Source organism: Macrobrachium rosenbergii, chromosome 42, assembly GCF_040412425.1.
Source record: "Macrobrachium rosenbergii isolate ZJJX-2024 chromosome 42, ASM4041242v1, whole genome shotgun sequence".
Classification (NCBI taxonomy): Eukaryota; Metazoa; Arthropoda; class Malacostraca; order Decapoda; family Palaemonidae; genus Macrobrachium; species Macrobrachium rosenbergii.
The window spans coordinates 36,653,822-36,676,199 of record NC_089782.1 but is presented as its reverse complement, the minus strand read 5'-3'; the positions used below and the strand labels follow the sequence as shown (position 1 = coordinate 36,676,199).

Here is a 22,378-nt window from a genome sequence, read left to right as displayed (position 1 = left end):
CCTCTGATATAACCCAGTACCTGAAACAAACCAGGGACTAGGGCTTGGAGAAATTTAAGACAAGCATTAACTCCAAGATGCTACCAAGACGAAAACTAATTCAACAACATCTCTAAGATACATACCACACTGTGAACAACTACCATTTGTTATTATGATGAAAAATATTACCAGCCTTGTATAGGTTAATTCCTTGCAGGTTCAGTGTCACCCAACTATCCCTGGCTATCACAAAGAAATAAAAAAAACATAAATAAGATCAAATCTTCATATAAAATTTACTGTGCACCCTAAGGCCAAAGTTTACCATTTCCTTAAGCCTATCCTCACCCCGAGGAAGGTTACCTTGGCAAGACAGTAATAATGAATGTCACCTCTAAATGAAGTGTATGCAATTATACTTGGCTAAAATAGTGAATAAACAAAAAACCACACAGAAATACAGTACAGTAATTACAAAGATTCATTCCTGTATTCACAGCTGCTATATGATGAAATATTAGTTTGTAAACTGACTGTGAACCTGATATTCATGCTATGGTACTCAATCCAGTGTCATTTTACAGCAAAGACTGTACTTTCTGTGGTATGCCCATAAAAAGCAAGACATTTTAGCAAAGGGCCAAAATTCATAACAATCTCTAAAGTTGAAAATTGCCAACAAGATGCATCAACACATCATAACTGACTTGATTTGATGGACTGACTTGTGAAAGTTTAGTCTGATGACCAGGACTAGAAATGCTCGAATCATTAGTCACAACCTGGTTGACAGTTGGGTTTCGATGATGTATCATAACTGAATCCAAAGATTATGATGGATGGATGGATTATGAAATTTAGGGACAACCCCAAGCACTGGGACCAAATGAATCCAAGGATTTACATGCATTCACCTAACACACAAATAAGATTTTAAAATTGATATGTACATATCCTGAAACAAAATGAATTACCCGACATCACATTAAACAGAGTAGATATTTAGTAGCTGTCAGCTTTTTCTTAATGGCATACTTTCCTTACGAATGATTCACTGTGAAGTCATGTATGCAAATAGCTAAACAAAATATAGGTTGAGATTCAAGTAAATCTAAGCACATATAAAAATACTGGGGTGTCTCCATCTTAGGTGTTAAACTGATATATCATTCAGATAATAAATTTTGATTCCCGAAACATAAAGAGGTACTTCACAGCCTATATTAAACTGATTAACCATACAAGTTGAAAGAAAGCTATCTTTAAACAAAATGAGATATGACTGACTTGCTAGCTGAGATGAAACTCATAAAAAATACAGCTAAGTATCTTGAAAGGAACTGAGGTACCCTATAAATGATCAGAAATTAATGGTAAAAATTGTTTCCAGGAACATGCTGAACCTCCTATGCTGAGAATCTTTCAAGTGTACTTTGAAATAAAAATATGGAGTTTATACCATCTTTCATCATCAAGATCTGTTAGGAGCCTGGTAAACTAATAACTGTGTAAAACTTAGCACAGTGGTAGTTTTGATAGCCAACTGAAGTAATATCATCCCTATTTATAAAACTGTGACAAATTATTAACTGACACTAAATCTGACATATAAAATAATTCTGTTATATAAAACATATAAAAACATATAAAATAATAATTCTGACATATAAAATATATAAAATAATACTAACACATAAAACAATGTGATTTTTTCCCACTTGCAGGTTAAGCTTTAAATCTTTCACTACCAACTGCTTATGTTCATGAAAAACTCCTACTTTCTGACAAATTTACTATTTCTTTAAAAATAATGACTAGAGTCATCTCCAGTGAAGAAATTTTGACAATTCCCTGTTAAGAGTGATATTTTTGTAGCAACTCAAGTGGCATCATCAGTGCCTTCCTAAAATGACGGTCCTGAATTTAAATCATGCTCAGACTGAGAGATTTCCTTTGACACAAGACTTTACTTTACTATCTTTCCGAGCTGCTGATTAGGGAGGCATATTGCCTTAATTACATATGAGCAGAGAGGTTGTTTGGATGATTCTCCTTTGTGCATCTTCGATCTTGAGGGCATTTTGCATTAGCGCCTTGAGATGCTGTGTAAGGTGACCTGGCAATTGTAATCGAATTGCAGCAAACACTGCACTGTCCCAAAATTCCAGCTGGATCAGCCTACTGATTGCACATGATTTTCTGAAAAGAAGAGAACCAGTTAAATTGTGCAATACTTATATAATGTAAAAAATAAGTACATACATATAAAAAGGTTCCAGGCATCTCATACCCAGGTCCTTATTACCAAGAGCGACACAGAAGGACCAGGTCCTTTTGACCTTGAATGAATGTCTATATTGTTTTATCAAGAACATCTAAATGAAAACCTACTTATTCAAAAGTATAATTACTATTAGCACAATAGACTTTGACTGCAATGCAAATTCACAAAAAAAAAGTGGTATTTGATTTTTAGCGTAAATTTCAGTCAGCGAAATGAACAGATATGATGGTTGTGTGTTTGAAATATTATAATTGCTGTTTGTTACGATCAATGGGGAGGAGACTTTGAATATGGTAACTGTTTACACTGTATTCAATTTATAGTCTTCTCTATGCATCTTTTGATATTCTTTTCGTCAGCGTCTAGCTGGTATACTTGGTTTCATTTGGTCATATAAAGATGTTCTGTTTTGAGGTTTAATTTCTTCTTATATTCAATACAGAACGTTACTATTATAATTACCTGGGCCTGGCTACAACCTACTTAAAACCATTTCAACTATTTCTTAGACTAGTAAAAATTATAAGCACCAACCATCGAGTTTAAATATAAAATGTTTCACCCATGTTTATCTGAAATTCTTCAAGTACAGTAATCTCTTACTTGGTTGAATAATTTGAAGAAAAAAAGGACTCTACTGCTCTAATTTGCTATATACCTCTCTTTACGTATAAAAAACTGTTAATTGCTAAGCAGACTTAGCTTTGGTTTAAGACGTGCAACCTTTCCCACAAAACGTAAGTCAGCAACCTCATATTTCTGTCTGAAATAAAATGTGGTCCTTCAGTATTCATTACATAGGATCTATGGTGTTTCACATGTCTACAAGTATTTATAAGATTTGTCCACTACATTATTTACAATCCCTTAATTCTCCACCCTCATGCACTTATGTTCCTGACCAAATGGAATTAGGAATCATGGAAAATTGTTTTATAGTTTTTCATACAGTCATAATAAAACAGAAATGGAGAATATTTCATAATAATGTACTAAACTAAACCCAGTAAGTTTCAATCCTTTTAAATATTTAACCTAACATTCAACTTTTATTAAACTTTATTAATGCTCTGAACATCAATATAAGACTAATAATAATGTAATCCTAGACTTTTACCCAATAATAAAAATGCTTTACAATGGGCACCAAAATGTCGCTAAGCTGTGCTTTTCAAGAAAAGCTTTATTTTGTTAAGCAGGAGAGACAGGGTTCAAGATTACTTAGTAGAACCAATAATTCCTTGGTGACAATGTTTACTCTTTAATCCAATACACCTGTAGCACAAAACTATTCTGTATACTGTACACTACAGATGCAAAAGACTGTGCTTGACATGATCATTGAAGATGAGGACAGGATAAAGAATTACTGGAGTTTAATCAAACCACAAGAACTTGAAGGAGATAGAGAGGGAGATACATGGTGTCTAATTTAATACTTCATCTCATAAAAGATTAGCTCTATAATAATATCAAAAGTTAATCATGCTTATGAATCAAAAAAAAAAAAAATTAACTTGTTTCTACATATCTGAGGACTGAAAACTAATGTAAATGCCATTAAGAGGGTTACCACTTACAGTGTGTCTTGCATGGCACAAAGTAGATGGTACTGAAGGTGGGTACTACTGCAGTATTTTCTCATTTGTATCCTTTATATATCCCCTTTGCTTTTTTCTACTTAGCTGTCCAACTTCTTAAACTCTATCTAGCTCCAGTTTCATTTCTTATTAAAATCTTAATCTTCCTAGCAAAGAATTAAGAGCATCTACAAGCTGACTCAGTTGAGTCTCGACTAACGTAGAAAAGTAGCCTTTACTCATAAAATAACCAACTCCCAGTGATGTCCAACTGACCTTAACCTTTGTGGTTGGTTTACAACTGTATGTTTCAAGAGGGCTCTAAATACACTCACTGAACTTACAGTAGACACCTGCACTATATTTTCAGCTCACGTTCAAGTTTACGTCCACACCACCAGCTGAAAAAATTCACTAGTTAATGACCTACAAAAATTACACATTTTACTTTTGTGCACATTACATGGTGCTACCAACATTTAAATAGATCACTTTTGTAAGCAAACCCAACAAGGGCTGATGACTTAAAAGGAGCGTATTTATCAAAATTTCAGAACACAAAATCTGGTTTGTGAATCTTATTCTGTGCAATGTGAAGTAAGTTGTCTTACAGAATTATGATTGTATGTTTTTAAGTTTGCAAAATATTACACATTTTATAATACCCGATTATTAATACCAGGGCTGAAGTTTTGTTTACAGGTGAATTTCATACTTGTAACCTTCTATATACAAGTGAGCTTCAAGACTTAGTAAGACTGCATTAACTTATTCCAGTCTTTGTTTCAGAATGATAAAAGGGTTCCATAACACCAACAATGCCAGTGCTTTTGGTAAGAGATTCATTGTTAAAACAGAATATTTAGTGCTACCTGAACCTTTAACTATCATTGGATTCACAGTTCATGATATAGTACTCAGTTTTTTCCCAAGATTACCACACCAAAGACCACATTCAAATTAAAAAGCTTACCTATTTAACTTTTATTCACTATTATTATAGTGTTATATGTCCTAACTTCTGCAGCTGTCCTTGGTTCAGGCTATAGGCTATACCACATTCCTGAGCATTTCACATTCTGATGCTGAAGCAAGGCCTTGTCTGAAAATAAGTTTTTACATTAATAAAAATTATTTCCTTGATATAACATATTTTTTGAGTAATTTATATTTTTCATAGATACGCAGAACCAGAGTCTTTTATGTAGCACTATTCCTTAAACCCCAGTTACACTGGGCTTACAACCAACTTCCCACCACTCGTGACAAGTGGGCAACCTTGAATATTTTTGATGTGGGAGACCGTACCTACTAGTTGAATATTATGTGCCTACTGGTTGAATACGAGGTCTCACTGGTTACATTAGGTTGGCGGCCATCACTTTTCCAACTAGTTACTCATCAACACCTATCCTTAGGTTGGTTGGTTAGGTTGCAACCTTTATCATTCATTTCAGTGCCCTAAGTTAGGTCAGGTAAGGGGTCGAGGGGTAAGTGAGGACAAAGCATCCTGGGTTAGGTTAGGTGTGGTCCAGGAAGGGGAGGAGGGGGGAGGCAAAATGTAATGATATAAATTAAATAGTATCACTTGCATACCTAGCTTAAGGATAGAACAAATTTATGTCTAGCCTGTGCCTCTGTCTATAAATCTTGGGCTACAAGATTTAAGACACCCTAGCTGATCTAAACTTTTAACAGTTCCAAAAATAGTCTATGCCAGATCTCTGTAGGCTACAGTAAACAGTATGAAGCTTCACTATGAAGACAATAACTTCTGGGACAGGCTATGGTAGCCTTGGTGGTAAAACAGCAGACTACTTCCACGGCCTTGTTCCTGCCAGTTGGCGACCGTGATATTTACCACCTTAAGCTTACATTTCTTTTTACATTTATGCCTTTAGTTTGTGTTTATGATATTTACAGTCTTTTGTTTTGTTTTTACATTAAACTCCAAGAGGATGGTACTAAACATGGCCATTTGCATGAAAACTGATAAGTTAGCAAACCCAGATGGTTGCGGTAGTGTTCAGTTTTACCACCTTGGTTAATAAGTGGTGGTTAAAAGTCTGCAGTCTGACATAAAATTTCCAGTATATAGCCAAACAGACTAATACAATTTTGTCAGGTACATTTCAATAACACTAATACAACCAATACAAATATTTAAGAATTTCTTGTGTACCTCACCGAGACTACCTAGCACTCAGAATGGAGAAGAGCCATCAATTATTGACCTATGCCCAACAAAATGGCCTGACAGTTCCAAAAATGTCCTGACAGCTTCTATATGTTGCCAATAATTTCGCGTTGATTCTAATACATTTCAAACGGAGTATTTAAACCAAAAGATATATGAAAATTCAGAATACCATAAAAGCTACTTGTCCCATTTCTGTTTTGAATTCAATGCCATCTGGATCACTTGTCTAGACTACACTTAAAGCTGTTTCACTGTCGTGGCTAATGTCGACTTAATTTAACTAAAATTCATCAAATAAACAATGCAATCATCTTGGATGAATAAAAATTAACATTACACAAATAATCAATTTAAAAAAGGTAAACTTTTACCTATAACTGGAAAAACTTGACATAGCCATTCTAGTCTTGCAGATGTAAACAATTTCTGAAGGGGAAACAAAAGTAATAAAATATCATTGAGATATCGTCACTTAACATGCATTTTATGTTGCAATCTCATGTTCATAATATAACATAATACATTAAAATCTCATATTTATAATATAAATTTAATAGTTTTCCAGTTAATTCAATGTTTTAATAAGTTTCATAATTAATTTTAGGCCTGTTATCCATTTGACATTTTGTTGGAAGACCGACACTAAGAGACATCTATTAACAGTTAAAGTAACCATGAAATAAAATAAAGATGTAAATAATAACATTGCAACTATTTTAAGCCTCAGATGTACCCTTCGATATCACGCAAGATCTACGAAATTTCACCAAAAGTTTGTAAGTTACAAACAATGAACCAAACTATTATTAGTTTGTGGTCGAAAAGTAACTCGTTTTCAAGACCAAAATACTGAAATAAATCTAAAATTAAAAACATTAGTTAGCAACTATCAGTAGTCAGGACTTTAAAAGAAATAACTATTGTTTACACTTAAAATTTTTCCATTAAAAAAATCCTTTGCTTATAGGTAATGAAATTAAATCAGTATAAACTATGAATGCTACTACTTAGTACAAATAAGTACTCTTACTGGTATGGTATATTTTAACTAAAAAAGTGATATCTTTAAGGTGTTTTGCCAATACTGTCTGGTAAAACATGCAGTCAGATGAAGCCCAAAAGTTGACCCAAGGAATACATATAAAACCCAAAGTAACATTAAAAAGTCGTTAGATCGACAATGGAAAGACATTTAGGTAGCTAAACATAATTATTAATGAATATTAAGGATACAGGGTTTTAAATTTCCTCAAAAAATGATGTCAGCAACTTGTAAGCCAACATGACGACATTGTTTGGGGAAATGAACTAAAAAGTGAATACAACACTGAAATAGTCATACTTATATAAAATGAAGATGCCGTGGATTAAAGGAATATGAAGATTTTGAAGTATATGCTCCATTAGTTCGATATACACAAGTGAGTAAGAACTAGATAATCTAAAAGCTTTACGTAAGATGATGATAAATGTAGTAACTGGCAACTTTTGTAAATATGTTCATGATTTGGAAGAGTGCTGTGAGAAATATCTCCCTGTTCAATTAACAATATTAATTATAGAATAGATAAAAATTCATTAGCTACTATGGCTAATTTGTGAAAGTTACAAAAATTACACAGGAAATTAGTAAAATTATGACTGACAACATCTGGCAACAACATAACATGAACACAAAAGAGATAAGATACTTTACAGCTGAAATAATTCAAGGTAGGATAGTTTAGACTCAGAATGTACGGAAATATTCATATTACACTGTAAAAATGCACAACTGTATCTTTAAAAGGGTTCATTTTACTGTCGTATCTTTATTTTTAAATAGTCCCTATAAAAATTCGTCTACTCTATCTTGTCAGCTGGTCATCTTTACAAAAGACTATTGTCTTCATTTTTAAAACCTGGTTAAAAAATATTGATCTTCATTTCTGATAAAAATGATAAAATTTAACTATCTTTACTAATTTTATTTCCATTAATACTGTTCTTGGTTGAAAAATGAGTAATCTTTGAGGATTCCTGCAAAGATTTCTGCAAACCAGATTTTGGCAATGCTAACAAGCAGACGAATTGCTGAGAGAGGAACATTAAATTTAACTCTTTTTATTCTGCAAAATAAATAAAGCAGTGAATAGCTATTATAAAACAAAACAATGCAATGAACCTCTATACATATAGACATGTATGCATATGATCAGCAAAATAAAGCAATACAGGATATACAGTCAGTACTTGGATAGAAGACTACGAGAAATATCATAACAAAGGCCTTAGTAGTAGGCAATACTCCTTGAACGCTGCTGCCCCTGAACGTGTCAAAGGTATCAGATACATATATGTTCCTCAAAGGCAGAGGAATGCCCCTGGAAGTGTTGGGGATCCCTTGGTGGGAGGAAATTCACCCTACATGGCAAATGAACCTTTGTTCCTGAGGCCAATGGTTGTAAAAGTTTCCACTTCCTCGGGATTCCAGAAAAAGAAAACAATAGCAACCCCATTGCTCTGCACGGTTTGAAAGTCACCAAGTGCTTGGGCCATGGAACTTACAGCCCATCCCTGTAACGATAGAGAGAGAGAGAGAGAGAGAGAATAAAAAAACTCAGATTTTGAGTTTGAATAAGCATGGATATGGCGTAATTATGTTTAAGGAGAGACAGCCACGTGGTTTGAGACTCAAACTTGAGAACTTGGTTATTTGCTATAAATACAGAAATATGACAATTGTTGGCTTTTATCTTTGTTTACAATTAATCAAGTGACTTTTGTAATGATGACTAATTTCATATTGCGAAGAAATTATTATTTCATTTATGATAAACATTGATAGTGGATTAATAAAAATGATAACATCTAATGTACAATGAAAGACAACATTGTCAGTACAAATTACAAGTTATCAATCACTATTGACAGTTTTTGATTATTTTAATAATAGTTTTCTGACTGTTAGTGGTTGTCTCCAACGGAGCATTAGAAAATTAATTCTAATTATTGTTATGTTAACTATTCACTCCAATACACTCTATGCCCAGGCAGGGAATTAAACCTATGCTTATTGGTTTTGTCACAGAAGGTGTCTCTGTTCCCTGTGCATCAAAGCAAAAAAAAATAATAATAATAAAAATAAAATAAAATAAAAAGCCTTAAACGTCTCGTAACATACCAGTATGTACCATGTCCACATCAATTCAAGTAAGTGTTATATGATAAACTCTATTATTTTAAAGTTACAGTTATTTTTATCATAAAGGATGTCCTGTAGCCCTGTACCCTGTGAGTCAATAATATCAGCTCAAAGTCCTCGTGATTTCATGCTATCCAGGTAATCTAGGTGATATCAACAGCGGAGAATTTGTATCTATTTTGCATTTATATACTTCTGGAATTATTAAAATCATTTATAATACCCGCGGCAGACATTATGGATTAATGGAATTTTGTCATTATAATCACGTATAATCGTCATTGTCATTAATCATCAAATATTAATAATAAAATGGTATTTTTCCTTGTATCCAGATGAAGTGAATGAGCGATGGAGGAAATAAAAATATAAAAATAAATAAATAGAAGTCTTTAAGCTTTAAGGTGGACGTCAGATTATAAAATGCAAAAAGCAACAAAGAAAAACGAACGAAGACCAGAGGACGAACGATTTACGAACCAGAGACAGAAGGACAGACGACAAGCATCCGAACGTTTTTGGAACGAAACGATCATCTGAAGAACGGGTCAACAGCTCGCCAGCGCATGTGGGGACGAGTGTTTGTGAATTGTTATGGCCGGAAGCCTTTTTTCTTTTTTTTTTTTTGTTCCTCTCTCTGTCTTCTCGTTCAAAAACAACAACAATTCTAGGTAGATTGAGAATGGCGGAAGATGCATTGCGAGTCGAAGAGAGGACAAGGGGAATTCTGATAAAGGATGTGAGAGGGACAATTCAGGAAGAGGGTGGAAAAGAGGCACCGAGTTACGAATGAGAAGGCAAAGATCGATGTGCCATTTCTTCTCTTTCTCTCTCTCTCTCTTCCTCATGCATACTAACAGATATCAGTATGAGTAATTATAAAAAAATTAAATTAATTAAACAGCAATTATGCAAAATACACAGTCCCATCAGCAACTCACAAAATCTTCCGAAATCTGCTCCCAACATAAAAAGATCTCCAAACAGTCATTTAACTCTGCTCTCAGTGACCATGTTTTGGTCTTTACTAATCAAAAAGAAGTGAGTCCCTTCTTACCTTAGTAACCCAATATATGCACATATTTTATACTAAATCTGATAAATCGATTTGTTTTTTTTAAATATTACTCCATCTTAACCTTCCTCGTCTTTATATTTCTGCCTTATGTCCTGGAAGAAACTGCTGCTCAACAAGTCACTCAAAAGTCAGACTAACAAGGAACGTTTATGGTTGATTGAATATAGAAAATTTAGAGCAATGGCCCAGCACTGGGACCTATTAGGTCATTCAGCGCTGAAATGGAAATTGACAGTAAAAGGTTTGAAAGGTGTAACGGGAGGAAAACTTTGCAGTTGCAATATGAATCAACTGTTAGGAGAGGGTGGAAAGTAAGAAGGAGAAAGAGAATATGGAAGGAGGTACAGTAAAAGGAAAGGGTTGCAGCTAGGGGACGAAGGCACGCTGCAAAGAGTCCTTAAGTAATGCCTACAGTGCACCGCATGAGGTGCACTCACGGCACCAACCCCCTACGGGGGAAAGTAAGGAGCGTTCATCTCTACAGGCTGGAGGGAGATTTAACAACCTCCCCAACCCCACAACATCCCTCCCAACTGGTTGACCCTACGGGCAAGCACAGACCTTGGGTCAGCCTACAACTCAAACTTTTCCAGAACAAAGGTTTGTAGATAAATGAAAAGAAGATATCTTAAAATTAATAGTCACAGGAACCGTTTACAGTGTTCTTTAGAAGAGAACTGATTACGTGAAGAAAGAATGCGATAACGAGAGAAGATTCTTAAGCAGTGCCTACAGTGTACCACGTGAGGTGCGCTGACGGTACTAATCTCCCATTTCCCCATTGGGTTGAGTAGTTTATTGCGAATACTATTGCTAAATCTGGTTGCTATGCAGCAATATTACAATCAGTGCATAATTCACCCAAATACAATGGCTGTAGCCTTAGTTGTTTGTTAAAGAAAAGTGCATGTTTCAAACTGGGTATAATGCAGTATTTTGAGTCACTAATCATTAACGTGATGGAAAAATTGCAATGAATAGAATATTGTTTGCAAAGCAATGGGTTGTAACAAATGCAAATTTTGTTATAACACCTGGGCAGTGGAAATATAATTTAAACTGGGTATTACATATGAGTTTTAGTTGCTAATCAACAATATCAGTGTTAAGCAGCAATACCTAGCAATGTGACTGAAATGAAGGAATTCTGCAATCTGTAAAAAACTGACAAAGTACTTTCGTAGGGGTGGGGGGCAGATGCTTCACTTTCCCTTTTCTTTAAAACTGGGTAAAATATCGTATACAGATTTAAAAAATTGCAATATATTGTAATATGGTTGAAATACAGAAATTTTGCCAAAAAAGACATCACCGAAACACCAGTGCTGATTTAGTTTATTGAGGGAATGATTCCGCTGCCAACAAGGAGGACCTACAAGAATAACATCATTCCAGTAACAAAGGAATGGTAGGCTAATATCCTTTTCTCCAAAAATTCTTGTAATATTTTACACCGATTAATAAATTCTTTCTTTCCCTGATTTTTCTCATATTTCCATTAATAACTTATGTTTATATTTATCTTATAATATTTCAGTAATTTACCCTCCTCATTATTGCATAATTCTAATAATTTATTTACTGTTTTACTTTCTACCTTCTCTACTCTACCATTTCATGTGTTAAAATTAAGATTAGTTTCCCTTTTAAAACAAAGAAAATGGAAATATATCTATTAATAGAAAACGAATTTTATTGGGGGACTAAAACAAAGTAGGCACAATAATGGCCTTTGTCTCAACTGAGACCATCCATCAATAAATCATAAAAAATCGAACAATTATGATATATGAATTGAATGAACAATACTTATTTCAAGCATCATTATAGTTAGTCACCAGTGAATTAAATTATTTGACAAATTAAACAATAATGTTTATTTATGAGGTTCTGGATTACAAAAAGAGTAAAAATGGAAAAAGAAAAAAATAAGAATATATATTACATAAGCACACTCACTTCTCTCTCTCTCTCTCTATACATAAATACACACACACACACACACACACACACATATATATATATATATATATATATATATATATATATATATATATATATTAGTCTTATTATATCGTATAATATCGAATTCACTATACATCCAAAGGGAATTAATTATAACTGATAAGTAATTCTGCGCCTTCCCATAATTCGATCCGTAATCTTTTTTTTAGACACAACGATACACCGTGACTCTGACCACTCGGCTTTGAATGAACCCTGAGAAGGAAATGAGTGTTAAGACTATTCCTCAGTAAATTCTGAATATTTATTTGCATGGATAAATGCTGTCAACACGAATATATAGCTTTCTTACCCAAGGGATAAAAAATACGTAAACTTATCTGCTCAGTTCATATATATTGCATTAAAATTAACCTATATATTTCAAATAATAAAAAATAAACGCTTAATGTGGTATTACCATACGGTGGACTGGTTTATTTCGGCTCTAGTTCAAAGGACAAATGGCATCTGAATTCGTCCTAATCACTCATAATTACTCATAGAGGTCGTCCCACTGGGCACTCCGTTCCGTTCATCACGGGTACCACCCCACCCCTTCTTTGTTCTCTGTTTAAAAACTATAATTCTAGTGAGTGGCTCTCCTATGTCATATCTGGTTTTGAATGGATGTTGGACGTACGAGCTGGAATTCATAATCATCCCTTACCATTCTGCACAATATGATGAGTAACCTCCACACTCACAGATCTCGTTTATATGAAGAATCAGCTGTCGGGAAAAATACTGACTGCTTTGTCCTCATATCTCTCTCTCTCTCTCTCTCTCTCTCTCTCTCTCTCTCTCTCTCTCTCTCTAGGGATGAAATCAGAATTGGGACGAAATACCATGACTGTGCTACAAATATATGAACAAGAAAAGTTTACCAGACGTCAACTGCTTCTATGATTATTCTCTCTCCCTCTCTCTCTCTCTCTCTCTCTCTCTCTCTCTCTCTCTCTCTCTCTCTCTCTCTCTCCAGGATATCCTCGCAATTTCCCCCACGAGAGAGAGGGGAAAAATCGCTAATGACTGCTATTTCCGGTCCTCTCTTGGGAATGGGAATGGTAACAAGGGAGGAATGTGCCAGTTTGCAAAGTGAAAATTCCAAGCGCCGGGAATTAATCCTTGATAAAAGAAAGGCAACAAAAGGAGGCGAAAACAAGGGGATAGTTGTAGGAGTATTTACTTGTTTATTTACACGATAAAGCAACCCCAAGGAATACCAATGGCGTGTCCGTTTTTTCAAAGCATATTATTTTTACGAAGTTTTCTGTAAATCAGTATCTATTATTTTTACGAAGTTCTCTGTAAATCAGTATCTATTATTTTTAAGAAGTTTTCTGTCAATCGATATCTATTAAGTTGTCTGTAAATCGATATCTATTATTTTACGAAGTTTTCTGTAAATCGATATCTATTATTTTACGAAGTTTTCTGTAAATCAATATCTATTATTTTTACGAAGTTTTCTGTCAATCTCGAAGTTTTCTGTAAATCGATATCTATTATTTTTACGAAGTTTTCTGTAAATCTCTATTTTTACGAAGTTCTCTGTAAATCAGTATCTATTATTTTTACGAAGTTTTCTGTCAATCGATATCTATTATTTTTACGAAGTTTTCTGTAAATCGATATCTGTTATTTTTACGAAGTTTTCTGTCAATCAATATCTATTATTTTTACGAAGTTTTCTGTCAATCGATATCTATTATTTTTACGAAGTTTTCTGTAAATCAGTATCTATTATTTTTACGAAGTTCTCTGTAAATCAGTATCTATTATTTTTACGAAGTTTTCTGCCAATCGATATCTATTATTTTTACGAAGTTTTCTGTCAATCGATATCTATTATTTTTACGAAGTTTTCTGTAAATCGATATCTATTATTTTTGAGTTTTCTGTAAATCGATATCTATTATTTTTACGAAGTTTTCTGTAAATCGATATCTATTATTTTTACGAAGTTTTCTGTAAATCAATATCTATTATTTTTAAGTTTTCTGTCAATCGATATCTATTATTTTTACGAAGTTTTCTGTAAATCGATATCTATTATTTTTACGAAGTTTTCTGTAAATCAGTATCTATTATTTTACGAAGTTCTCTGTAAATCAGTATCTATTATTTTACGAAGTTTTCTGTCAATCGATATCTATTATTTTTACGAAGTTTTCTGTAAATCGATATCTATTAGCGCCAGGAATTTTCTGTAGATCAATATCTATTATTTTACGAAGTTTTCTGTAAATCAATATCTATTATTTTTACGAAGTTTTCTGTAAATCAATATCTATTATTTTTACGAAGTTTTCTGTCAATCGATATCTATTATTTTTACGAAGTTTTCTGTAAATCGATATCTATTATTTTTACGAAGTTTTCTGTAAATCAATATCTATTATTTTTACGAAGTTTTCTGTAGATCAATATCTATTATTTTTACGAAGTTTTCTGTCAATCGATATCTATTATTTTTACGAAGTTTTCTGTAAATCGATATCTATTATTTTTACGAAGTTTTCTGTAAATCGATATCTATTATTTTTACGAAGTTTTCTGTAAATCGATATCTATTATTTTTACGAAGTTTTCTGTAAATCGATATCTGTTATTCTTACGAAGTTTTCTGTAGATCAATATCTATTATTTTTACGAAGTTTCCTGTAAATCAATATCTATTATTTTACGAAGTTTTCTGTAAATCAATATCTATTATTTTTACGAATCTATTATTTTCTGTAAATCAATATCTATTATTTTTACGAAGTTTTCTGTAAATCAATATCTATTATTTTACGAAGTTATGTAAATGATATCTATTATTTTACGAAGTTTTCTGTAAATCGATATCTATTATTTTTACAAAGTTTTCTGTAAATCAATATCTGTTATTTATACGAAGTTTTATGTAAATCAATATCTATTATTTTTACGAAGTTTTCTGTAAATCAATATCTGTTATTTTTACGAAGTTTTCTGTAAATTAATATCTATTATTTTTACGAAGTTTTCTGTAAATCAATATCTATTATTTTTACAAAGTTTTCTGTAAATCAATATCTATTATTTTTATGAAGTTTTCTGTAAATCGACATGTAAACAACAGGATGGTTGAGCGAGTATTTGCTTATTTAATTAGACGATAAATTTACCTTAAAGAATACCAATGGCTATCTATTTTTTCCAAAGCACATTATTTTTCTGATGTTTTCTGTAGGTCAATATTTTTATCTGAAAGGCAATAAGAAATTAAGCAGAACTCACCTATGAATTGTGTAAGTTTGTAAAGAGAAATGATTAACGTGTATTCTTAAATGTATGCTAGCTGTCTGAATCGGGTAATATCCATTTAATAAACGCGGATATGGTACCTGTAATACCAGTTTGAAGAGGACAATGCCTAATTTATTAATTACAATACGCCTGCAGTCCAAAACCCATTTATAACACCAATAATTATCGTTTTAATTCTTATCTTGTCACCTCCATTCATAAACTGTGTAAATGACTCGACCATTCATCGTTCTCAGAGACAGAGAACAGCTTTCAGTCGCTTTGGAAACATACAGTTATTAGTTGTATCATTAATTCAATGTTTGAAATTAATTAATCTTTTTTTTTTGCACCTTTTGTCAAAACCAACCAGTTTAGATATATGGTAAATTAGGGCATATTCTTCTTGGAGTTTATCAACTTCAAATCTAAATTGATAATGATACGGATATTCTTATTCATGTAACAGTCTATTCATACATACATACATACATACACACATACACAATGAGTTTGTTTTTAACTTCAGAAGTTAATGGATGAGCACATATATATATATATATATATATATATATATATATATATATATATATATATATATATATATATATATATATATATATATATAATTTATAACAGGACCTCATTAAATTGGACGGTATCTAGCAGAGATATTCATTCAGAAAAGTTACAAGTTACTCTGGAAAGCTTGTAACTTTTCCTGAATAAATATCTCCGCTAGATACCATCCAGTTTCAATGAGTCCTGTTATTCATTATATTAATGCACAGAACAACTGTTAAGTGATGTTTTAAGTGATAAAGTTTATAATATAAAAAAAAATATATATATATATATACATACATACATATACATATGTGTATATTTAAACCGAGCATAGATTCCTACCTCCCTACCTCCCATTTATGCAGGAGTGCCCCCCCGTTCGGTAGAGGACAGAGACTCCCCAAAAACAATCTAGAGCAATAAAACGAAACTCTCTTGCAAGGCAGCTAGCTTCCCAATATCTCTTTAAGTTTCTAGCCACAGATGCTGAAAGAGCGTCATTTTTCAGCGGCGGGACATTTCATAAAGTTTCGTCCCTTTCCAGAAACTTCCAAAATGGCAGCTGGCGGTTCCCATTGACTAGTGGTGTCTCGGACTGGGAGAGAGAGAGAGAGAGAGAGAGAGAGAGAGAGAGGAGGGGAAAGGGAGGGAGAGGGGAAGGACGGTTTTTCCTTCCATCCAGACTGATCGCTTGAGAAACTTGAGTACCTTTTTTTTATTTACTTTTTTTGGGGGGGGGCGTTCGTCCCCTTTTTCGATCCTCTTTACTCCCTTCTTACCATTCCGTTTGGACTTCTTCTTCTTCTTCTTCTTCTTCTTCTTCTTCTTCTTCTTCTTCTTCTTCTTCTTCTGGGAAGTCTAGATTATCCCCCCCCCTCCATTTCCCCTTACCCATCCACCCACCTTAATTTGAGTACCTTTTTTAACTTTTTTTTTTTTGCTTTCTTTTTCGTTCCTCTTTACCCTTCCGCTTGGCCTCCTCCTCCTCCTCTTCTTCTTCTTTCTCTTCTTCGAGGAAGTCCAGATTAACCCCCTCCTTCTCTTACCCACCCACCCACCCACCTCCCGTTACGCCGTCCTCCATTTCTCGCCCGAGAGAAGAAGTTTAAGTACAAAGCGATTGATTACCAATGCCTCGTACTTTTTGCGGGTTTAGACTCCCGAAACTTGGAAGATGTATCCCGCGTCAAATTCCAATAAGAACCCATTTCGTAAAGGCGACAGTAGCCGTAATATCGGCAAATTCTGATCGGGCGGGTTGGGTTCGCCGCGAGACAACGATGCAGAAAATTGAAAGTTGCGTGAGATTGGTTTCCTCCAATAATAATAATAATAATAATAATAATAATAATAATAATAATAATAATAATAACAGAGTATTCTTTTAACTTTAATAATAATAATAACAACAGTAATAATAATAATAACAATAACACTTGCAGCTGATACAGCAACTATACCGACCTGAGAAAACTCTACGGACAATGATCTCCATATTTCAGTTACCAGACGAATCTTGTATGCATCAGAAATAAATAAATAATAATAATAATAATAATAATAATAATAATAATAATAATAATAATAATAATAGAGTATCTTTTTAACAACTGCAGCTGTCTAGACAAAGCGTAGTTTTGTCATTTTTACGTCAAAATCTATGGTATTTTTCCCGAGCCCACGCGTAAACAGAAGCACACACGAAACTGAACGACAATTATGAATTTTAATAACGATGAATAATAATGATAACGACGAAAACGGAACTTGTTTCTATTACGTCAGGCGTTGTTGATGTTAACATAAATCATCACCATTAACAAGAAGATCAATAACCTTGTTTTGTTTCTGTTCTTCATATCATTATCACTGCAGAGCTCCAGGGGTGAAGAACAAAGGAGGTGCCGTTTCAAAGGCACATCTCGACGATTATTACTACTAAGACATACTACAGAGTTCCGTGCACGATGACATATCCTATATATATTAAATTTCTATGGCAAACTTTCTAATTTCCCTCCATGTCCTTTTTGTCTTCAACATGTGTCAAATGGTTTAGATATGATTTGAAATTGTAACAAAGACAATTATATTTTTCGTGAAATCCCTACTCGAATATATGTCTTTGTATGAGAGAGAGAGAGAGAGAGAGAGAGAGAGAGAGAGAGAGAGAGAGAGAGAACTACCTCAAGTATCCAAAGTATAACTACCTCAAGTATATAAATATATACATACATACATATATATATATAAATATATACTTATATATTTATATATATACACATATATTTAAATCTTTATATATATATATATAAATCTTTATGTGTATATCTATATAATCTATGTCTATATATATATATAGAAACGACAGCAATTAACAAAAGAAAGGGAGATAAAGAAACGAACGAAAACACTGAGAAGACAATGAAACCCATTTGAGTAACAAAGTCTCCCAAGAGTTACTCGGGGCAGAGCCGATAGTGCTGATGGAGCCTCTAAAAGTTGCCTTCGGAATCTTCTTCTTTACACTTTTCCCCCTCTTCTTTTTTTTTTTCTTCCCCTTTTACTTATCTGCTCTGCAGCTTTCATTCCCACGGCGTCGAGGAGTCCTGATGGCCTCCCCCATTAAGACTTATCGCGAGTCTCTATCTAGGGATTCTAAAGACTCGTCCTGGAAAGACTTTTCTTCCGGCAAAAGTTATCGGCGACCCAATAGCCCGAGACGGCAGGTCTAGCCCTGGACCGAGTGGCCTGCCTGCCTCCCTCAGGAGAATAGGATCTCAGGGCATTTGCTCGGCAGCCGGATATGAATGGCGGGGACTGCATTCCCGGTAGGAATTCGGGAATGAATGGGGATGGCTTGCAAGGCGTTCCCGCCCAAGGAACGGCCCCGTTTCTGCCAATTTATTCCGCGGCCGCCATCGAATAAAGGATAATGCTGTTCGCTGTCGGATCGAGTGGGGCGAGTTGCTCTTTTCGCCTGTGCGGTCAGATGACGAGGTAGCCACTTCCACCCGCTTCACGACTTTCTTGTCGTGTCTCTCTCTCTCTCTCTCTCTCTCTCTCTCTCTCTCTCTCTCTCTCTCGTCGTTTTCTAACGGATTCCGCACGGTTTCCAGTTCGCTCCTTCTTTCTCTTTTAAAGTTCTGTTCCTTTTTATTTTTAATTTTATGGTGGGAAATTCTTGGGCTTTCATAGATGAAGAAGTATTTAATTCATTTTAGTTTTCTGTAAAAGAAAACTATTGTGCCGGCTTTGTCTGTCCGCCACCAGATCTTAAAAGCTACTGAGGCTAGAGGGCTGCAAATTGGTATGTTGATCATCCACTCTCCAATCATCAAACATACCAAATTGCAGCCCTCTGGCCTCAGTAGTTAGTTTTTATTTTATTTAGGGTTCAAGTTAGCCATAATCGTGCTTCTGGCAACGATATAGGCCAGGCCACCACCGGGCAGTGGTTAAAGTTTCATGGGGCGCGGTTCATACAGCATTATACCGAGACCACCGAAAGATAGATCCATTTTCGGTGGCCTTGATTATACGCTGTAGCGGCTGTACAGAAAACTCAATTGCGCCGAAGAAACTTTACCGCATTTTTTCACTGTTATTTTTAGCGTATATTTTTATATGACAAGACTGGTAAGGAAGGGTCATTAGGGCTGCACTGGAACAAGAAAAGGAAGGAGAATTCAGAAACACAAAGAAATAGGAGAGAATGATCGTTATCTTTTTCTCTATTTATTTGAACTGAACTCAGTTCTTTTCTAGCAAACTTTAAGTATTCCCCCTTCATACTGGAATCTTTTGTCAGCGTTCCGTTTGGTTCCTTTAACTGTACACACAGATACATACGTACATACATACATACAGTATGTATGTATATGTATTATATATATATATATATATATATATATATATATATATATATATATATATATATATATATAAATTTCTGACTCGCATCAGGATCGAACCGGGTCTTTCAACTGAAAGACGAGACCGCTGCCAACTAAGCCACACTTGTGGCAGCGGTCTCGCCTTTCAACTGAAAGACCTGGGTTCGATCCTGATGTGAGTCAGAAATTTATTTCTGTTCCACACACCGTGATTGTGTGTTGATTATTTCTATCATGTATATATATATGTGTGTATATGTATATATATATATATATATATATATATATATATATATATATATATATATATATATATATATATATATTATATATATATATAACAAGACTTATTCGATATACCCGTTTTCGTATTACAAGTGGGACATAGCCAACAACTGTAGCCAACAACATCTTCAAATATATTTAGCATACTGTTTACAGCAAAAGTTAATAAAAAAATAACTTTGTTGTCTCAAGGCGTAACTGCACGAATGCCTGAAGTTACTTTAGAACTATAACTTCAGAAAGTATTTTCTTCTCAACTTCTTCAAGAATATGATGGATATTAGAGCACACCAGAAGAGATGTGATAGAAAACAAGTAAAAAATGCACCGAAGTTTTTTCGGCGCAATCGAGTTTTCTGTACAGCCGCTACAGCGTATAATCAAGGCCACCGAAAATAGATCTATCTTTCGGTGGTCTCGGTATAATGCTGTATGAGCCGCGGCTCGTGAAACTTTAACCACTGCCCGGTGGTGGCCTATTCTATATCGTTGCCAGAAGCGCGATTGTGGCTAACTTAAATAAAAATAAAAACTACTGAGGCTAGAGGGCTGCAATTTGGTATGTTTGATGAATAAAATAAAACTACTGAGGCGGAATAAGTGCGGACAGAAAAAGTGCGGACGGACAGGGCTGCAATTTGGTATGTTTGATGATTGGATGGTGGATGATCAAATTCAATTTGTATTTTAATAGTCTACTTACATTCTTATTCATTCACTAATTTATTAACATATCTGTTTTTCTAATAAATTATCTCTTTCTGCGTTTACCATTATCTTCTGTTACTTTTTTCGGACGGATATTTGAGGGCGGACTTATGTAATAATAATAATAGTTGCAGCTCTACTCATAGTTAAAGAAAGACACAAGTCAGAACGTTACGCAGAAAGCGTCACTTGAAAAAAAAAGGCTCGAGATAATATGTCAGACTTTATTTTATTTTATTTTTTTAGGAAGCCGTGACAAAGGTCTCTCTTCTGGTCATTTTTGTGCGTCTTAGATACGACTGATAGGACAGGAAAGACTCAGCCTTGAGTCCTCGAAAAACTTTGAAGTGTATCAAAGAAGTATTATTATTATTATTATTATTATTATTATTATTATTATTATTATTATTATTATTATTATTATTCATAAAAATCTCATAAAAGCATGAGTCACTATAATGGCGAAGATTTTTATTAGTTTGTGTCAAAAAGAAAGCTTAATCAGCCTTGAGACCACGAAAAAATTTGAAGTATATAAAAAAAGTTTTATTATTATTATTATTATTATTATTATTATTATTATTATTATTTTTATTATTCATAAAAATCTCATAAAAGCATGAGTCACTAAAATGGCGAAGATTTTTAGTAGGTCGCTGTTTGTGTCAAAAAAAAAAAAAAAAAAAAAAAAAAAAAAAAAAAAAAAAACAGCCGTGAGTACCTTTAAAACACCCGACATCCTTCCATACAAGGTCTGTAGATTCTATGCACCGTATCTCTACGGACCTTGTTTCCACATCCACTGGGAGGAATAATTCTGGAATGACCTTTAACCGTAAAAAGATGAAATAAAACCCGCCAGTCAGTGAGGCATCATACGGTAGACGTCTGCCACCAGAGGTCTCCGCGTATCACAGAGGCGCCAAAGGACGCCTGTGCATAAATACCTTGTATAATTAATGAGTGTTGATCAAAATTGCCATCCCGCTTGTCCAGGTAAATTGGAATACGCAAGCAATGAATGCTAATGAGATTACCCGGGGGGATTTACCGTGAAAAGAGTAAACATCTCTCTCTCTCTCTCTCTCTCTCTCTCTCTCTCTCTCTCTCTCTCTGTAGGTGTTCCTAATTCCTCTGGTGATATAGGATTTGAATATCATTTACTGTGGAAAGGGTAAACATTCCTTCTCTCTCTCTCTCTCTCTCTCTCTCTCTCTCTCTCTCTCTCTCTCTCTCTCTCTCTCTCTCTCTCTCTCTCTCTGCAAGTTGTTACTAATACCTGTGATAAACTAGGATTTGAATACAATTTATTGCAACAAGCGTATCTGGAGTAA

At 34.0% G+C, this 22,378-nt stretch overlaps 1 long non-coding RNA gene across 1 annotated transcript; it reads right to left on the bottom strand.

Annotated features, from left to right (window-relative positions):
* Nucleotides 1-1,626: 1,626 nt before the first annotated feature.
* LOC136828263 (uncharacterized) lies at nt 1,627-6,467 on the bottom strand. The gene is made up of 4 exons (XR_010849973.1): nt 6,418-6,467; nt 4,820-4,948; nt 4,123-4,247; nt 1,627-2,181 (listed from the first exon to the last, which is right to left on the bottom strand). It is a non-coding gene; the product is annotated as an uncharacterized lncRNA (long non-coding RNA).
* Nucleotides 6,468-22,378: the final 15,911 nt, after the last annotated feature.